Source organism: Xenopus laevis, chromosome 2S, assembly GCF_017654675.1.
Source record: "Xenopus laevis strain J_2021 chromosome 2S, Xenopus_laevis_v10.1, whole genome shotgun sequence".
NCBI lineage: Eukaryota > Metazoa > Chordata > Amphibia > Anura > Pipidae > Xenopus > Xenopus laevis.
In genome coordinates this window covers 111,060,414-111,081,990 of record NC_054374.1, presented here as the reverse complement: position 1 = coordinate 111,081,990, position 21,577 = coordinate 111,060,414, and the positions used below count along the sequence as shown (strand labels likewise).

At 43.0% G+C, this 21,577-nt stretch overlaps 1 pseudogene; it reads right to left on the bottom strand.

The window, feature by feature from the left end:
* The window catches only part of LOC108708972, a 41,709-nt pseudogene extending 21,643 nt beyond the window's left edge, over positions 1-20,066 (bottom strand).
* Between the last annotated feature and the right edge of the window lie 1,511 nt (positions 20,067-21,577).

Here is a 21,577-nt window from a genome sequence, read left to right as displayed (position 1 = left end):
ACCCTCATAATTTAAGTCTTCCATCCCTCTAACCAATTTAGTTGCATGTCTCTGCACTCTCTCCAGCTCATTTATATCCCTCTTAAGGACTGGAGTCCAAAACTGCACTGCATACTCCAGATGAGGCCTCACCAGGGACCTATAAAGAGGCATAATTATGTTTTCATCCCTTGAGTTAATGCCCTTTTTTATGCAAGACAGAACTTTATTTGCTTTAGTAGCCACAGAATGACACTGCCCAGAATTAGACAACGTGTTATCTACAAAGACCCCTAGATCCTTCTCATTTAAGGAAACTCCCAACACACTGCCATTTAGTGTATAACTTGCATTTATATTATTTTTGCCAAAGTGCATAACCTTGCATTTATCAACATTGAACCTCATTTTCCAGTTTGCTGCACAGTTTTCAATTTAGACAAATCACTCTGCAAAGTGTCCGCATCCTGCATGGAACCTATAGTTCTGCACAATTTAGTATCATCTGTGTCACATTAACAATGCTGGGATTTTAAAGATTTCTAAAATTAATATACACCTTTAATTTTAAATGCATATAGCTTCAGCCCAGCCCAGATAATAACCTGTTGCCCCAGCTTAAACAGGGCCCAATGTTCTCTTTCTTTACCTACAAAAGAACACAAGTGATCATTTTAACAGCACAATAGGTATTTGTTGGGAGCATAGGTTCTTTAATGGAAGAGCATCACCATGTGCACCATAGCAAGCTTCAGATTAAATGATTTGAAGGTCGCTGCCTTTAGAATGTTATTCTCTGCATTGATCAGAACATACTATTAGGCATAAAACTGTTTTTCATGGTTTGGGTAAGGGCCCTGGTTCAGTGAAATCAAGCGTTCATTTTACAAAGACTGTCTCCGCAATTTCACGATTCCTACTTTGCAGAAAGCTCATTCCTCTTCCAGCACAATAATGTCCCAATGCAGAATGTCTTAAATGAGAGTGAAAGAACTTGACTGGCCTCAAACTAACTGCACACCTTATGTGATGAATTGGAACACCAATAAAAAGTTATGCAAAACCACCGAACACTTGTGCTCAACCTTCCTAATGATTTTGTGCCTAATTGGAAGCAAATCCTGACAACAATGTTCCAATATCTAGTGGAAAACCTTCCTAGAACAGTTCAGTAACCTCACATCAAGTAAATTGTCACTTTATATCTCTCCACCTTCAAGTCTAGCTCTCCTCACTTCAGACCTACTCGCATCCAAGGTTGTTGTATAGGGAACAATATCTGTGTGCCTGCTAAAGAGTCTGCAATTGTTATGTTTCTTGGCTGTTGTATTCTCAGAATTACCAGCTTGGCCTCTAGCTGATAGCACTAGCATCCTCAGCAGCTTTATTGAGGAAGGTTACCAAGACTTAGAAAGATTTTGATAAAGAAAGATTAAATGTATAATCTCAGAAGGCTGCCAAAATGTTATGCAACCCCCAATGATTTTAATCAATTACCTGATAATCAGGGCCAGTGTTCCTGTTCATTATAAACTGCACTCAGCCTAAGGTATTTCTGCAGAAGCTCATTGACATCTTCTTTGGCTTCTTCTGTCTCTTAGACAAAAACCTGCAGCCACTCTCTACCGCCAGCAACTAATCTTTTGAAAATTCTTTTCCACCAGCATTAATAATAATTCATTGGTGGTAAAATATCTGCACTACTTGGTAGCCCCAAGTTGCCTCTGCAAATTCTGGCTACTACATGAAGCACAGGCAACGCATCTGTTTTTCCCCCTGGTGACTTACATTAGTATTGTTAATGCCAATTTACATTAAAATCTCATTTGTGGAAATTAACTGCGGGCAACTAATCTTGCCATGTGCCATAGCCCTTGGTTCTGGTCTGGGCAAGCGCATTCTCAGCAGAGTGAAAAGCTGAACTGAAACGCAAAAAGCTACTTTTTTCATTCTGTTGTGCATGTGTCTTCCCATGTCTAGAAAAAAGAAGAAGACCGAAGCGGAAGAAAACTGCAGCAAATGAGCACCTACAGAAATACCCTGGGCTGGTGCAGTTTTAACTGGCTTGGAGTACGAGGTAAGTGATTAAAATCACTGGGGTGCCTGAGAATTAAGTCCAAGAGCAGTGGCTGGGGAGACCCTGTCTGAAGGCCAGTTTAAGCGAGTTTTTTGAAGAATAACCTATTTTTCAGTGTACCCTTATAATCTGCTAAGGGGACACTGGCCAAATGGTTTAGGGAAAAATAATGAGAAGCTATATAAGACCTGCCAGGCATGATAGCAACAAAAGTTCAACAACATCTAAGCTAATCAACTTTGACATTGTAAACATTTCCATTCTATTTTATAGAATATACTGTTAAAATGGGAAGGTTCCTGATAGCGTACCTGTCTATATTTGTATAAAATCTAATATGTTATTCTGCCTTACTTTAACCTACTTTCCTAAGATCGTTCATGCATTCTTATTACCACATCTTGCAGATAGGGTGTATACTACCTTCCACATTCAAAAGAATGTATAATAATTGTTTCAATATGACTTTCGACTGGAACATCAAAATCACACGGCAGAGGAGGTGGTGAGCAAAAAAAATGCAGCTTCTTTCAAGTATGGCGCTCAGAGACAGACATGACATCACACTGTGCTGCAACTGAAGAGCCAGGCAATGTGCACTGAATTGAGAATGGGAAATTTAATACACTCACCTCTGATGTTTTGTCCCTGCGCAGTACCTTCTGGACACATTCCAGAATGTTTAACTTGCAGATTACAAAGACATCAAATACTGCATTCAAGCCCTAGGAAAGACAATAGTCTTTTTGTTGTTCTTTCATCCCAAGAGCTTGCAAGGAAGATTGTAAAATATTTAAATTCCACCCTAATCAAACACATTTTAAAGAAAAGGGGCAGCTAAGGTTACTTTTAATAAAAAAATATTCTTGTGAGCTGTAACAGTTGAATAGTTAAATATAAGTGTAACCTACTTTTATCCCCTCTAAATTATTCATCTTGTTTTTAAATGATAAAGAAATATAACTCTTGTAACTGAAGAAAAACAATCAAACAAGCCTTGCATGTTAAAAAGTAAAGTAAAAACACTTTATTTTCAGTTCTGTTATGACTGCTTGCTTGCAACTCCAATGCCAACATTTCTGCAAACAGATAACGGTCGCTTTCCAGTTACTGCTAAACTGTGTAAAATACATACAATCTACATACAATCTTTGGCAATCAACAGGTACTAAGGTGCTGCAAATTGTTGCCAATAACCTAATTAAGTAAAAAAGAAGAGCCCAGATTGTTAGGTTAGCATTGCTTCTACCAGGAGCTATATGCCCGTGCCTTATGTTATTAGAACAATTAGCAATTTTGTATTAAAAAGGCTGAAGGAAGAGGGCCTGGTACATCCATACGATCAATAATCAGTAATCACATTAGGTGGATACTGTACATACTTAAGGCAATTCTTACACCAAACGTGTTTACTATTTCTTATATGGCCTTGTATGTGGCAAAAACAACTGATATCTTGCCTGTAAGACTAATGGTCATTTCCCCAGGCAGGGAGGTGCTAGCCTAGGAAAACTATTATCAGTATATTTTGATCCAATCATTATCTCAATTAATAAAATGATAGGATTAGCTACAGTTGGTCTACCACCATGGGATAATTGAACTTGCATAGTAAGGCCATTAATTAAACTCCTGTAAATATTTTTTACTTTACTTTTACTTACCAAAACCGTAATACCTTGTTCTTTGCACAACATGGCCACTGCAGCCTGAAGATACTAAAGAGCACCCAAACACAGAAGAATGGCCTGTATTATCTGTAAACAAACAGAATTTGTTAATCATCTTAATACTTTTGCTCACCAAGTCATACACATATATAAACGTGCTTGAAAAAGGTGCACTATGCACCCAAAACGTTGCAGGATGTTTCTTATCAGATGAGTGTGTGACTGAATATGTGATATATTCTGTTGGAATCGAGTGGTTTTATGGACAATGCAATGAATTCTAAGTTTTAACTGATATGTTGTACAACTAGGTTGGATAGCATACATTTGAATGGATTCCACTGCTTCATTAGAAGAATTTGTGGTACTTGATAATAATAATAATGAAGAATAAAGAATGATGTACTTGATATATTTAAAACAATCCAAAATTAGGACAATTTTCATTTTGAAGTAGATATAATTGCTTGGCCACAATTCAAAGACTTATTAAAAATTAGAGTTAATAATTTTCCCCCCAACACTCTTCCTCGTGTAAGGCATAAGGGAAACCATTGAGGGGTAAAGGTAGATAAGGTGACCCCATGCACCTTAATAATACTACCACTGATACTCGGGGGCACATTTACTTAGCTCGAGTGAAGGAATAAAATAAAAAATACTTCGAAGTGTTTTTTTGGCTACTTCGACCTTTGACTACGACTTCGAATCGAAAGATTCAAACTAAAAATTGTTCGACTATTCGACCATTCAATAGTCTAAGTACTGTCTCTTTAAGAAAAACTTCGACCCCCTACTTCGCCACCTAAAACCTACCGAGCATCAATGTTAGCCTATGGGGAAGGTCCCCATAGGCTTTCCAAGGTTTTTTTGATCAAAGGAATTTCGTTCGATCGATGGGTTAAAATCCTTCGAATCGTTCGATCGAACAATTATTCCTTCGATAGAACGAATAGCGGTAAATCCTACGACTTCGATATTCGAAGTCGAAGGATTTAACTTCGATAGTCGAATATCGAGGGTTAATTAACCCACGATATTAGACCCTTAGTAAATGTGCCCCTAATACTCTGTATATATCTTTTTGTGGCTGTATTTCTTAAACTCCTCAAACTACACTCAATACTTGTTACAAAAAAACTCATGCTATTAGGTTGTGAAAATTGTAACTATTTACCTTAATCATATTCTGCCAAAGTTGCTGAAAAAATAAAATGGTTTATGAACTTTAACTGGAACACAATGCTACTTAAATGGCCCATTTGCTTTACATTTGCATTCTTTCAAAATTTCCACATATACTTAAAAATGCTTTTAGTGCTTTTATTAGTTGTGTCCACTGACTTTTTACTTTGTATCTCACAGTAGGAATTTCATTTTCAAATATGAAAGGTCGTAATAGTACACAATCACATTTGTTTGCACAAGTTTTCCTGCTCCTGCCATTTAAAGTATTCTTAAATGTTAGTGTCAAGAGGGGCTATTTGATATTTAAGTCTCATACACCACATAAAGGGAACCAGAACACAGACTAAAATGTCAACTGAATTCCTGATGTTCAGTAGTTCCATAACTATATTGATTAAATTGTAAATATACCCACTTCAACAGCAGTATTTAGTTTTCATCTAGTTGTGGGTTTTTTTCTTACTGATGTGCATAACTAACACTCCCATGAATATTTGCATTTAATGTGTGGGAGATGCCATGCTGTATACCACTTAGCTTTCTCTATAGAATACATTAGCAAGAGCATCCCTAGCAATAACACATATTTTTTTCTGTTTGTATATGGTAGACACACTTATGTTTTAAAGTATCAAATATACAAAGAAGGAATGTTTCCAGGTTGCAAATTCAAATAAAGCTCCTGCAGTAGAAGGAAGCGGTCATGATAAACTGATATACTTACTCCCAGGAAGAGCTCTGCAGTATCCAAGAAATGAAAGTACAACACACAATGTGCACAGTAAATCTGCTCTACCAACAATCCCTGCAAACTTAAAATAAATAGCACAATTTTCACATATTAAAAGTAATATAAATGGTGATACTATTTCGCTATTATTATTATGAATTTGTTTCATATATGTTTTGTAAACACATCAAATGTTATTAAGATACCTCTCTCTAAGCATTGTCATTCTTAACCCCACTGAGCCGCTGTCATACTGAGACTTCATTTAGTGCCAGAAGAGACTGAATTCCTGCGGGAGAATCACTATGGTGACATAGTTTTAAATTATTTCTTTGTATAAACAATGAAGAAAAAAAAGATTGTTTATTCCTACTAATTGTCAGGATCAGCCCGGGACTTGAACTCTGGTAGTGCTGTTCTGCTTATTTGCAGCACTTACCTGATGAGCCACTGGGGGCTCTCAGGGCTGATTCTGAACTCTGGTGTGTATTGTTTTCTGTTATATGCCTGTTCACAGTGTTTTCCACCCACCTCGTTTACCCTCATGTGTTTCCCATTTCCTAATCACCTTCCCTTTATAAACCCCGCCCTGAGCTCATTGATTGTATTATGTTTGTTCCTGACCTGTGAATCTGAATCTGAATCTGAATCTGAATCTGAATCTGAATCTGAATCTGAATCTGAATCTGAATCTGAACCTGAACCTGAACCTGAACCTGAACCTGAACCTGAACCTGAACCTTGAATACCTTGTATGTCTTGTTCCTGAAAACCTTGTTACCTTGTTTCCTGAGTGAGTACCTTTGTTCCTGTGTTCCCCATTTTTCCCTCACCATGTGGATTCCTCGATCAGCCATTTTGCTTGTTCCTGCCTTTTGTGTTTCTGTGTTCCGACTGCAATAAACCTACTATAACTTCATCACCATTATGTCTTTGCCTACAATTACCTATGGCTACACCCCTGGGCGTCCACCATATCCACTCCCCTTGGAGTGGCTATCCTCGGTCACAACAGTTCCTCGTTGTGAACGTTACAGAATGACTCAGCCTAACTACAGGAAGCCTTTGGGAAAGCCCTCCATGCCTTCTGACTCTGTTGTTAAACTGCAACTCCCTTGGGATGGAGAGGATAAGGCAGAAGACGCCATCCATTTCACTGATGATGTCTGGCAGGATTTTGTCTCCGATGATGACTGGGAGGATTCAGCCTTCGATGAGGACTGGGAGGATCTAGACTCGGATGAAGACGAACTACAAACTGCTATCTGGCCTGTGTCAGATCGGCCACTTCCAGTTTTTGGGCCCTTGTCTCCTCCACAACCTTCTGCTCCTGTGGCAGCTGCCAAACCCAGGTCACCCTCTTTTTCTCTCAGACCTGAACCCCAGTTTATTAGTTTTTCTACAGTTTCCCAGCACCCTCTCCAGTCTCCAGCTCGTGTGCCGGCTGCTCTTCAGTCACCTGCTCCTGTGCCGGCTCTTCAGTCACCTGCTCCTGTGCCGGCTCTTCAGTCACCTGCTCCGGTGCCGGCTCTTCAGTCACCTGCTCCGGTGCCGGCTCTTCAGTCACCTGCTCCGGTGCCGGCTCTTCAGTCACCTGCTCCGGTGCCGGCTCTCCAGCCTCCAGCTTTGGTGCCGGCTCTCCAGCCTCCAGCTTTGGTGCCGGCTCTCCAGTCTCCAGCTTTGGTGCCGGCTCCCCATCCAGTCCTTGCTCCTGTGCCGGCTTCCCAGCCAGTCCTTGCTCCTGTGCCGGCTTCCCAGCCAGTCCTTGCTCCTGTGCCGGCTTCCCAGCCAGTCCTTGCTCCTGTGCCGGCTTCCCAGCCAGTCCTTGCTCCTGTGCCGGCTTCCCAGCCAGTCCTTGCTCCTGTGCCGGCTTCCCAGCCAGTCCTTGCTCCTGTGCCGGCTTCCCAGCCAGTCCTTGCTCCTGTGCCGGCTTCCCAGCCAGTCCTTGCTCCTGTGCCGGCTTCCCAGCCAGTCCTTGCTCCTGTGCCGGCTTCCCAGCCAGTCCTTGCTCCTGTGCCGGCTTCCCAGCCAGTCCTTGCTCCTGTGCCGGCTTCCCAGCCAGTCCTTGCTCCTGTGCCGGCTTCCCAGCCCAGTCCTTGCTCCTGTGCCGGCTTCCCAGCCAGTCCTTGCTCCTGTGCCGGCTTCCCAGCCAGTCCTTGCTCCTGTGCCGGCTTCCCAGCCAGTCCTTGCTCCTGTGCCGGCTCCCCGAAAGCTGCCTGTGCCGGCTCCCCGAAAGCTGCCTGTGCCGGCTCCCCGAAAGCTGCCTGTGCCCGTTACCATGCCAAGGCAACTGGATCCAGCCTCCGTGCCTGCAGCCCAGCCGGTTCCAGCCTCCGTGCCTGCAGCCCAGCCGGTTCCAGCCCTCCGTGCCTGCAGCCCAGCCGGTTCCAGCCTCCGTGCCTGCAGCCCAGCCGGTTCCAGCCTCCGTGCCTGCAGCCCAGCCGGTTCCAGCCTCCGTGCCTGCAGCCCAGCCGGTTCCAGCCTCCGTGCCTGCAGCCCAGCCGGTTCCAGCCTCCGTGCCTGCAGCCCAGCCGGTTCCAGCCTCCGTGCCTGCAGCCCAGCCGGTTCCAGCCTCCGTGCCTGCAGCCCAGCCGGTTCCAGCCTCCGTGCCTGCAGCCCAGCCGGTTCCAGCCTCCGTGCCTGCAGCCCAGCCGGTTCCAGCCTCCGTGCCTGCAGCCCAGACGGTTCCAGCCTCCGTGCCTGCAGCCCAGACGGTTCCAGCCTCCGTGCCTGCAGCCCAGCCGGTTCCAGCCTCCGTGCCTGCAGCCCAGCCGGTTCCAGTCTCCGTGCCTGCAGCCCAGACGGTTCCAGTCTCCGTGCCTGCAGCCCAGACGGTTCCAGTCTCCGTGCCTGCAGCCCAGACGGTTCCAGTCTCCGTGCCTGCAGCCCAGACGGTTCCAGTCTCCGTGCCTGCAGCCCAGACGGTTCCAGTCTCCGTGCCTGCAGCCCAGACGGTTCCAGTCTCCGTGCCTGCAGCCCAGACGGTTCCAGTCTCCGTGCCTGCAGCCCAGACGGTTCCAGTCTCCGTGCCTGCAGCCCAGACGGTTCCAGTCTCCGTGCCTGCAGCCCAGACGGTTCCAGTCTCCGTGCCTGCAGCCCAGACGGTTCCAGTCTCCGTGCCTGCAGCCCAGACGGTTCCAGTCTCCGTGCCTGCAGCCCAGACGGTTCCAGTCTCCGTGCCTGCAGCCCAGACGGTTCCAGTCTCCGTGCCTGCAGCCCAGCCGGTTCCAGTCTCCGTGCCTGCAGCCCAGCCAGATTCCGTTCCCGTGCCAGCTCCCAGACGACTGCTTCTTCCCGAGCCAGTTTCTGTACTGTTTGCCCTGACCTCCGGGCCTGAGGACCTGTTTGCCCTGGCCTCCGGGCCTGAGGACCTGTTTGCCCTGGCCTCCGGGCCTGAGGACCTGTTTGCCCTGGCCTCCGGGCCTGAGGACCTGTTTGCCCTGGCCTGGCCTCCGGGCCTGAGGACCTGTTTGCCCTGGCCTCCGGGCCTGAGGACCTGTTTGCCCTGGCCTCCGGGCCTGAGGACCTGTTTGCCCTGGCCTCCGGGCCTGAGGACCTGTTTGCCCTGGCCTCCGGGCCTGAGGACCTGTTTGCCCTGGCCTCCGGGCCTGAGGACCTGTTTGCCCTGGCCTCCGGGCCTGAGGACCTGTTTGCCCTGGCCTCCGGGCCTGAGGACCTGTTTGCCCTGGCCTCCGGGCCTGAGGACCTGTTTGCCCTGGCCTCCGGGCCTGAGGACCTGCCTGCCCTGGATAGTGCCACTTTCCCTGCTACTGGACCTGGTAGGGCGGTTAATCCTGTCTCTATCAGGTCTATTGCTGTAGGTGTTGGTATTGCTGTCCTGGCTTGCCTCTTCCTGTTTCTAACGGGTGCCTGTGCTCCTGGTCCGCCACCTGTGATGGGTGCCTGTGCTCCTGGTCCGCCACCTGTGATGGGTGCCTGTGCTCCTGGTCCGCCACCTTTGATGGGTGCCTGTGCTCCTGGTCCGCCACCTGTGATGGGTGCCTGTGCTCCTGGTCCGCCACCTGTGATGGGTGCCTGTGCTCCTGGTCCGCCACCTGTGATGGGTGCCTGTGCTCCTGGTCCGCCACCTGTGATGGGTGCCTGTGCTCCTGGTCCGCCACCTGTGATGGGTGCCTGTGCTCCTGGTCCGCCACCTGTGATGGGTGCCTGTGCTCCTGGTTCGCCACCTGTGATGGGTGCCTGTGCTCCTGGTCCGCCACCTGTGATGGGTGCCTGTGCTCCTGGTCCGCCACCTGTGATGGGTGCCTGTGCTCCTGGTCCGCCACCTGTGATGGGTGCCCGTGCTCTTGGTCCGCCACCTGTGATGGGTGCCCGTGCTCTTGGTCCGCCACCTGTGATGGGTGCTCTTGGTCCGCCACCTTTGATGGGTGCCCGTGCTCTTGGTCCGCCACCTGTGATGGGTGTCCAAACTCCTGATCCGCCACCCGTGATGGGTGCCTGTATTCCTGGTCTGCCACCCGTGATGGGTGTCCAAACTCCTGATCCGCCACCCGTGATGGGTGTCCAAACTCCTGGTCTGCCACCCGTGATGGGTGTCCAAGCTCCTGGGCCGCCACCTGTAATGGGTGCCTGTATTGATCTTGTCTGTCTTCATGTCCTGGTTTCCGACTCTGGCTGTGATATCTTGGCTCCTAATTCTGCCAATGTTCCTGTTCTGGCTCCTGACCCCAGCAATTTCTTTGTTTTGTTTTTCAATCCTCAAGAAGCTCCTGTTCTCGTTTCTGGCGAGGCTTCGGCCCATTTCCCCAGGGTTTGGACTAAAAAGGATGGGGGACCATTTGATCCTGGGATCGCCCGGAGGTCGATCCTCAAGGGGGGGGTAATGTCAGGATCAGCCCGGGACTTGAACTCTGGTAGTGCTGTTCTGCTTATTTGCAGCACTTACCTGATGAGCCACTGGGGGCTCTCAGGGCTGATTCTGAACTCTGGTGTGTATTGTTTTCTGTTATATGCCTGTTCACAGTGTTTTCCACCCACCTCGTTTACCCTCATGTGTTTCCCATTTCCTAATCACCTTCCCTTTATAAACCCCGCCCTGAGCTTTGCTCAGGGCTGAGTCATTGATTGTATTATGTTTGTTCCTGACCTGCAAATCTGAATCTGAATCTGAATCTGAATCTGAATCTGAATCTGAATCTGAATCTGAACCTGAATCTGAACCTGAACCTTGAATACCTTGTATGTCTTGTTCCTGAAAACCTTGTTACCTTGTTTCCTGAGTGAGTACCTTTGTTCCTGTGTTCCCCATTTTTCCCTCACCATGTGGATTCCTCGATCAGCCATTTTGCTTGTTCCTGCCTTTTGTGTTTCTGTGTTCCGACTGCAATAAACCTACTATAACTTCATCACCATTATGTCTTTGCCTACAATTACCTATGGCTACACCCCTGGGCGTCCACCATATCCACTCCCCTTGGAGTGGCTATCCTCGGTCACAACAGTTCCTCGTTGTGAACGTTACACTAATGCTATGCCTGCTATTCCCATTAACAGATACTATTGGCAGACGCCACAATCAGTGACATCAGGCATGGCCCCCTGTTGACCTTCCTTATGGGGATTATCACATTACAGGAGGAAGAAGATTAGGATGATAGTCACCAACCTGTCTAAAAGCGATGAATTCTTAAGGAAGATCAAAAGAACAAACTAAAGTTGTCATACTCCACTAGGCCAGTGACTCGTGGCAATAAATACAGGAGCTAATTTTAAAGGAGAAGGAAAGTCGTCTTGCACTTGGGGTGCCAAACTGTTACGCACCCCCCAAGTGAATGTATTTACTTACCTGAAACCCTGGGCCGGTGCGAGCGAGCACCACGGAGCGATCCTCTTCCGACTTCTTCTTTCTTCAGATTTGGCGGGGCAGACCTGTGCACTGTAGAACGAAATAATAATAATAATTTAAAGTCCAGCTATTTGCTGTACTGAGCATGTGCAGCCGCGCAAAGAAATAGGAAGATGGAAGTTGATCGCTCTGTGCTGCTCACTGGTATAATCTCGGGCCGGTGAAGTTTTCTGCTGATAGGAGCACAGGCCCAGGGTTTCAGGTAAGTAAATACAATCGCTTGGTGGTGCCTAACATTTTGCACCCCCAAGTGCAAGACAACTTCCTTCTCCTTTAATGAAACATTTTTTTTTTTTTTTTTTAGTTTTCTGTTTAGATTTGTCAGAATGAAAAAATGGTCTAATATTTTTCTATAGGTTTTTTTTTTATCCTCAACAGCCATTGTTTAATTCTGGTTCAAGTTATGGGGCTGATTTATAAAATATGAGCTTATAGCTAACCACAGAAACATGCACCCACTTTCTATTCATTCCTATATATTTTATAGAAGTATATACAGTATATCAATGGGTGAATAGAGCTCACCATTTGATAAATACACTTCTTAAAATCCCATAGGAATGAAGAGAAATCACAGTTTGATAAATAAAAACTTTTTTTATTAAGCCTCAGTTGTATCTTTCACACTACTGTAGTTGTAATATGTAAAAAAAAGTAAGCAAGCATTCACCCAGAGACCTTCAAGCTGATCTTGCCATTTGCTTTCAAAACCTAGCTTGCTACTTATGAATGTAGGACCATAGCAACCAGATAACTGCTTAAATTCAAAACCTGAGAGTCACAGGATAAAAGGTTAAAACAAAGGACATATTATGCAAAATGCGGGAGACCTGGGGCTTTCAAGATAATGGATCTTTCCATAATTTGGATCTTTGTACCTTAAGTCTACTAGAAAATCATATAACATTAAATAAACCCAACAGGCTGTTTTTTTCTTTCAATAAGGATTAATTATATCTTAGTTTGGATCAAGTACAAGATACTATTTTATTATAACAGAGAAAAGGAAAATCATTTTTTAAAAATTAGATTATTTGGAATTTATGGAGTCTATGGAAGACATCCTTTACATAATTCTGGATAATCAGTTTCCAGATAACAGATCCTTTACACCTGTACCACAGTGCATTATAATCAAAGTTAACATCAAGGCGTATGGCTCTTTTATTATAAAAATAAACTGTTATTTATCAACCTATTTTTAAGTGCTATTATAAAGAGGATTCAGTATTATAATAATAATCATCATTTAATCAATTGCCAGTATGGAAATCATGCAATTCAAACTGAAAAAAGGATGATTACTTACACATTCGGTATGTACTGGATGCACAGCAAAGAGCAAAGCAGCTAGAAGTGATGCTTTTGGAGTGCAGGTTATCTTTTTGCCTTTATGATTGCATGCCATTCCCCAAATAGCACTGAGAAAACATCAAGAATCAGGACAGAGACTAAACAATGCAAGACAATATTGACCACATGAAATCCCACCGGGTGCAATCCTCCTGCTATATGGTAATTAATTCTGAAAGGAAGATACAAACAGATCACATATTTAAAATAACTACAATGTGCAAACAACACACAGCAGCTAAAAGCCCCTCCTATCCATGGTCAGACCTTTTATAAAACATTTTTCAAGGTTTCAGATATTTCAATGGACCAGAGAGATAAGGTGGCCATAGACGTAACAATTATGAACTTTCTTGGAAAAGATCTTTCCAAGAAAGGCACCCAAACATCGACTAACAATGGGCGATGTTTGGGTGCCTTCAAAGGTCAAATCAAAATATTCCTTCCAGCCCGATCGACATGTCGACCGATATCCAAGTCTTCTGCCGATATATCGGACAGCTCTTTTTCCACCATACACGCCCTGAATATCGTACGAAAATGAGTTTCGTACGATATTATCTGTGCGTCTATGGCCATCTATAGTCTTGGTTTTTGTTATAGATCAATAAACTGTAATCATTTAAAGAGCAGAACAAGAAATTGGCAGAAAAGGAGCACTATGTGCATCACACAACTTAATGTACAATGCACTATGCAAGCATTATTTAAAGCACAAACCAAACAGATACAGACAAAGAAACAGACCAGTGTGTCAGGAAATCAAACACTGGAAAACATGTTAGTTCCCTCACTGGTTAAAATAATGAAAATAAACTGATAATAGCAGGCTGACATAAGAAGATCCCCAGAAGCTTCAGCTGGTCAGTCCCACTGTTCCTTAATCTGTATAGAAAGGGAGATCATCTGGGAGAGAAGGAAAGAGGATTCACCCCATGAAGGGATTAGAGCTTGAATGCCATCATACTGCAAACTGTGTTTGTCTGAGAAAGAAAGATACTTTGAGGGGGGTTATTTATCAAAATCCGAATAAGCTCTTACAATTTTTTGAAAGCGACTCTGACCAAATCCACACGGACATTTTCCCCCTATATATCCAATACATTTTTCTGAAAAATTCTTGTGCGTGAAAAAAAAATCTTAATTGTAACGATTTTTTTGGATTTGATGCCTAAAACCTGCGACTTTTTCGGATCTGACGCCTAAAACCTGCGACTTTTTCGGATTTGACGCCAGCAAACCACAAAATCTTCCAGCACAGGATTTAAACAAAACATCTGTCATAGACTTCTATATGAACTAGGCAGGTCTGAGTTACTTTTTTTATTTGGACTTTTAACACCATTAGGGTATAATAAATCACGAAAAAAATTCAAGGTTTTTTTTTTTAACACCATCAGGGTAATAAATTTGAGGTTTTACCCTTTATAAGTCCGACCAGAAAAAAATCGAATAAATAAATATATAAACCCCTACGTTTCTGTGTGTGAGTGTGCTGAGTTCAAACAGAAATGTAACATAATTAATATTTGGGAGCAGAAGAATAATTCATATGACAGAAGGTGCATACTGTAGCTGCTTTACTGCTGTGTAGGGATATTTAGGGTGGGCTGCTGAACTGAATGGATAGAACAAGGCATACCTCAAATCATAGAAATCATGTGTAGAGCAATATAAGACCTCTACTAAATTTTATTAAGTTTCCCTGGCCTTGTGTAGTGCAATGTAGTTGCTGCAGTATAAACGTCCATTGTACTTTAACTGCACGCCATATACTAATTAAGCATCGCTATCTTAACTTCGGACTGCTTATCGTATTATCGCTAGCGCAACTTCGCAACCGTTCGGTAACCTTTGCGCAACTTCGGATCTTCATGAATTTGTGCAGCCCTGGCGAAACTATGCCTGGCGAAGTGTGGCGAAGTGCGGCGTAGCCGTCACTATCGAATTTTTGGCGCATATTAAATTTGCCCCTATATCTGTGTGTGTGTGGCCAGCTTAAACAAGCTAGTACCTTTTCTGGGTCTGATTTTGACCATAAGTCCAGGGTTGTACTGGGGGGCCCGGGACCCACTGCGGCCGCTGCCCAGGGCCCCCCCTACCCCCTGTTGTTATGCGCCGTGCCGACTTGGCGCGCATGTATAAAAGCCTGTATAAAAGCCGGCGCACATGTTTAAAAGCTGGAGCACATGCGCTAATGGCGTCACTCAGCGCGCATGTGCATTTGGCACTGTGCGGCGCTGGAAAACAGTTTTGGGGTACAATCCGGAGAGGGGTGTCTGGCCCGGCGGGGGCCCATGAGGGTCAGGGGCCCATGAGGGTCGGGGGCCCACCGGTTTTTTCCCCAGTATCCCGCCAGGCCAGTCCGACCCTGCATAAGTCTGTACAGTGATCAAATATATTGAGAGGGTTTATTTTCATTTAAAAGGATTAAGGGACCACATTAATGAAGAATAAAATAAAGAATGTGTTGTGAATATTTGGTTTAAATAATGTTTCAGAACACAGTGTATAGAGTGATATTTCATTCAGATGAGAGGAATTGCCTGCTCACACTCTTATGATGACTTACAGTGTATGAATAAAGACCCAAGCAGTGTTCAAGTATTAAGGTCTATCGCACTGGCTAATAAAGAATGGCCTCTGGTAACATCAGAAGTTAAACCGTAAAGCAATAACCACAAATTAAAGCGTGAACACACAATTTGCCATGAATTATAAAGGCATTTCAGAGATTAATACAAACACCTCACCTGAATGTTAACATTGTGAGAGGTCTAAAAGATTTGTGACTAGCATTGCTATTGAGTTGTGTACCCCAGAAATCATGTAGCCACGGATCAGCAACTGGGGTCTCTTCTCTGAGGTCCTAAAAATGACACAAGAAATGACAAAAAGGAAGATATATATATATATATATATATATATATATATATATATTAAAGAGTATCAACTAATAGATGCATTATTATGGCTTGTTTCTTAGCTTGCAGAAACACTACTTTACATTACATTCCTTTCCCCCTCAGCTGTGTTGTGTTTGTATCTTTTAAGTTGTTCTGCGAGGGCCTTAAAGAACTAAAGCTAAACTAAAGAAGTAGGCTAGAAATGTTGTACATTATGTTTTGGGTTTCTCTACCAGCCCAAGGCAACCACAGCCCTTTAGCAGTAAAGATCTGTGTCTCCAAAGATGCCCCAGTAGCTCCTCATCTTCTTTTCTGCTGATTCACTGCACATGCTGTGTGCTGCTGTCACTTACTGAGCTTAGGGACCACCTCACAATATACAGTTCATATAGAATAGAAATTTCACAATATAAGGCTGATTAGTAATTAATACATAAAATTACTACATAGCAGCACAGAAACCAGTGCAATTAGCATCAGAATTAATAATCTGATCTGTAGCATCAGATCATATTACAGACAAACCTTATTTTCCTGCTTGATAATTTGTGACGACCCCTAAGCTTATCTTCTCAACAGCTGCTCAGAGCCCACTGAGCATGTGAGTGTCACAGACACTTTCCAAGATGGTGACCCCCCTGTGACAGGTTTTAAGTCCTGGATCATTGCTGCTATTGACAAGTTGAAACTTTAGGCTGGTGGAAAAAGGTCATTATATAAAATATGGCATTTTTTCAGCCATGTTAATTTTTAGGGTTTAGTTCTCCTTTAATCACTGCATGGTTCCCATCTGCCTCTATCTATTCACTGAATGAGAGAAAGTCTTGTGCATGAAACACACCAAAGTGTAATTGCACTTGGGCAGTTTAAAGGGTACTGTTATCCTGTGGTTTTGTAGAAAATACAAGGCTAGAAATTTGCCCTCATCTAACAAGAAGTTAGCTTTTACTAGATGATGATGTGATCTGATTATGATGGGGTGCTGAAAAGCAAATATATCATGTATTTAATAGTATATAAGATGTTGAAAACCAGAAATTCATCTCTTGGTTACCAGGACTGGCATTTTTGCTGCCCCTGGTAACCAGGGGGGCGCTGCTGCCTGAGGTGAGTGCCTTAACTCACCTCATTGGCGGAGCGCCCCTGCCCATACCTGTGTTATACTAAAAGTTCATTTTAAGAGGAAATACAATTTAACCGCTGCTGCAATGCAAATACATACAAGCTGGAAAAAAGACCAGCTTTTATTCATCTGGTGGAAGCCTGTGTGGTAACAATAGTGGCCAAACCAGTAGTGAGCAATAGAGCTTCTTATAATGCCCTTGGGAACATAGTTTTAGTAAAGTTCTATTTTTCTTTACATTATATAATTAAATATGCACTTACACACTATCTTGGTTTTCAGTGCTGTTCCCTTGGAGAAGGTGGTTGACAGCCTCCTCCACTACTTTTAAGCAGAGAATGGGTACCGGTTTGGAAGGAAAATTACTAGGCATGTCCTTTACCTTTCTCACTTGAACATAAAAATTCTATGTTAATGATGAAAGAAGAGACAGGGCTCTCACTGCACTGACTGCGTTGGTGGAGAACAGCACTGAACCTAATTGGGTAAACACGTACTTAATTTAAAAGTCAACTTTAACACTAAAAAGTCACAACAGAAAAAGTGGGAAAGCGTCCATGTTTAAGCAATAATTAAATATAAGCTATGAAACAACCAAAAAAGCATTTAACTGTTTATCTGCCAATAGAATACAATGTGCCTATGTGTTGTGCATGTTATAAAAACAAGCCATTACACAGTAAAATGTGTTTGTCTTACTTTTGTTTGTTCATTTTATCCAAGTAAAATGCACCCCCTTCAGAGTATATATTATTGTGCCAATGCTACACACAAATTGCTTATGATTTTTCGGATTCTGTTATTTGGGAAATTCTGTTAACGATTCCTATAAGTATTAATAACAATAACAACAAATACTTTGTTTTTCACGTGTTTGTGAATTATTTGACTTCATGATGACAATTTAACAAACATACATGCACATGAAGACACTTTAATAAAATGAATTAACTTTTGTGGTCTCTTATGCTTTTCATAGGAAAGTGTGACTTTGGGACTTCAAGGGTTAAATCACAGATGCATTTATTAAGCCAAGGAATAACACGATAACTACCATACTATGAAGCCTGCATCCATTAGATAACTAGAACAGTAGGTTTTATTGATGACAAATACAATAGCTCAAGTTTACAAGCGCAGAAACTCACTATAGTCCACAGAAGCGCTGCCAGTGTTCTGGCTTTTGTTCAATAAACTACTGCTGCTGCAGCCGTCTTTGTTGTATCCGCTTCTGCTTGCAGCTGCTGCCTGACGGTGGGAGCTGGATCCGTGCCTGCATCACAGAGGTACAGGGATGGGAAGGCTTGGAAATGACAAAGAAAATGCTACACCTACTAATGGGCTCTAGCTGTTTACTCTGGCTTGTAACACCAAAAGCTCTCATAAAGGCCTTTACAAAGGCACATTCCATTGGTTTATTCACACAACAAAGACTCGATTGGTCTTTTGTAATCTACCGTCTCATTGGCTGCTGTCACTGTAGCCTTCCTTTCACTGTACCTAGAGCTTTTCTCTGTCATAATCAGCAGCAAAATGCATTATTCTCCTACTAAAGAGGATAATTCTGACTTTATGCAGGATTATAACAATGATTGATACTGTCCAGTATAAACCATGTCATTTGCATTTACCGCAAGATAAACTGTCCCAGAAATAGCTTCATAATACTCCTTATCTAGAAGTACCTGCCAAATAATATTTAAGATATTTGCCATGGGAAAAATAAATTAGCAAATAAAAACTTGCAGGGCCACCAACGTTATCTCCATTTCTGCTTGTACACATATGTAATAGCAGATGTGTTTTGTCTCTGGTTTCTGACACTACATACTTTAGAATGCTAGACTGCCATTATGCATGGTTCTGTCAAATTTGGCCAGCATTCAAATATATCCTCACACATACTACCCCGGCATCTTTTCATTTTAGATGTCAACATTAATTGCTACATCTACTAGCCAACATGTTAAAACATGAGGACACTTTTGCAATAGCTATTATTCATTAGCCAATGTATTTTAACGCTGACTAGGGTTGGTCAGATTTAAAGAATGTCCCTCTCTAGGACAAGATGCTCAGGGTATGGGTACTAGTCGGATATTTCCACAAAGCATCACAAAAGGTATTTGGTGGATCTTTCCTGTGGCGCCCGAAACATTCAGCCATTTTAAAGCAGTGAATGTGCCCCTTAGAGAGAAGACTGACAGATGAGTTCTGAGGGGGGAGAGCGGAGGGAGAAGCACAGAGGGATGAACAGGTAAAGTGGAAGGCTGAATGCTGAGGAAAGAGGGTAGAGGGCTGAGCAGGGAGGGTGGAAGGCTGAGGGCGGAGGGAAGAGGGCGGAGGCTTGAGGGGGGAAGACTAAGGGCGGAGTTCGTATGGCTGACGGCTGAGAAGGGAGGGTAGACGACGAAGGTATGATTGCAGATTTGGAGGATGAGTGACCGTAAAAGCACCCAATGCGGCATTCCTAAGCCGTAGGACATCACATGGAGGACAGGAATTTTCCAGAGGATGTCCTAAAAAGCGTTCCGTAAAAGGGTGGAAATCGGGACCCATTTTGTTTCTCACATAACACACCAAGCCATTGCACAGTGATATGGATCCTAATCTTGTCACAGCAGCATTGTTCACCAAATAAGAGCCCTATACTTAACACCTGCTTTAATCAGGCTTTAAAGGAACATTATGTCAAATATAAGTGTTTTAAAGTAATGAAAATATAATGCAGTGTTGCCCTGCACTGGTAAAACTGCTGTGTTTGCTTCAGAAACATTACTATTGTTTATATAAATAAGCTGCTGTGTAGCCATGGGGGCAGCCATTCAAAGGAGAAAAGGCTCAGGTTACACAGCAGATAGCAAATAAACTCTGTCTGTCTAATGGTGTTATCTGTTATCCATTAGTTAACCTGTGCCATATAGCCGTTTTTTAATTTCCGCCATTGCTCCACAGCAGCTTGTTTATATGAACTATAGTAGTGTTTCTGAAGCAAACAGATCAATTTTACCAGTGCAGGGCAACAGTACATGATATTTTCATTACTTTAAAATACTTACATTTTTTGGTGTTACTGTTCTTTTAAAGAACAAGTACCATCAAATACCAAGCACTCTGGCCCATGGACCAGGAGGGGACTCTCTCCACCACACACACACCAGATGGTTCTCTCATGTCTTATTTTACGGAGCATGTACAGTTCCAAAATTCAAAATATGGCCCTAACAAAATTAAAAGATGGGGATGGGGAATGAAGAAAATACATAAAATATATAATTCAATACATGAAGGGGGCATATTTATATGTTCTGTAGAGACTAATAAAATATGCCCTTAAATATAATCACTTAACTAACTGTTAACAGTTAGTTAACAAAGCTTATTACTTATCTATAAGGCATGCAATTGTTTATTTAACGTACATTGTAATATAGCTTCTTTCATTCATCTTATCCTCTTCTTTATCTCTATAGGGGTTTATTTAATAAGAATCAGGTGGTGGTTTGAATGCATTCATTTGACATCAGTATAGCCATGTTGGGGCTCATTAATGTGACACACTTTGTATTCTTGAAATGTATTTTCTATAACCTGAGCATACTGGTTTCAACCTGCTTTTCATTCACTGGCCAGGAAGTGAATACCTGCTTCAACTCACTATTCCACCATATATAACATTTGATCCAGTCTAATATGCATATATCGAATGACTACACTAATAACCTAAATTATGTTTTACCACAGGGTGGAACATTGAATGATATATCTTTCTTAGCATAAAACAAATGTTTGATTGGGCTATTGTTGCACTGTATGGACACTCTATAATGTATCCTTGAGTACATAGAACTCTTGCCTGGCTTCTTATTCCTTGCTGACTGTATTGAAAATTTCTATTCCAATACTGTCTTGTTTCTTACCCTCTACTGGGGGCCAGAAAGACCATGGCTCAACAGTTACAGTATCTAGTTCATTCTGAATATTTCGGGTGTCTGATACTGCTAATACCACTAACTAATTTTAACTAGTAATTTTTTCTTTAGTCAATTCCTGTTTGAGCAACTAAAACTGTTAAAACATGTACAGTATGCCTGTCTAAGTTTGGTTATGTTCAGTACCTACAGTTCAAAGTAAGATTTACCTTGAATATTTAATGTATATGTTCTAAAGTCAGCCACTAGATGGTGACAATTAGATTGTTTGTTTTTGCAGAAAGCTCCATGTACATTAATCCAAATGCTACTTTTTTTGTGGTATAAGAGGGTTTTCTGATTTCTGGGAGCTAAATGCTATAAGGCATGTGCTATAGGCATATAGAATGGAAGGAACATGTACAATATGATACCCTCTTTAAATAATTATTCTAGTATGAACTCTGCATAGATGTTGCAGCTTCATATAAGAAAACATACACATTTATACGTTAATTTTAAAATTTTAAAATCACAATTTAACTTCACTTCATGCTCGGAAGGACTGTCACAGCCATTTTGGGTAGACATGTATCCAAGTAGTGTCCTGGTTCCTCTGTCTAGCAAATACCTTGTAGGAGTCCTGGGACATTCACATGTGTCTTGATATAGTTGCACACAGTGGGCACTACAGATGGCAATGGGCTCAGGGGGAGGGCAACTTCTTTGTGTGTGTCGCTATCTGTAACAGCATTGCTTTTTTGTGTAAGGATT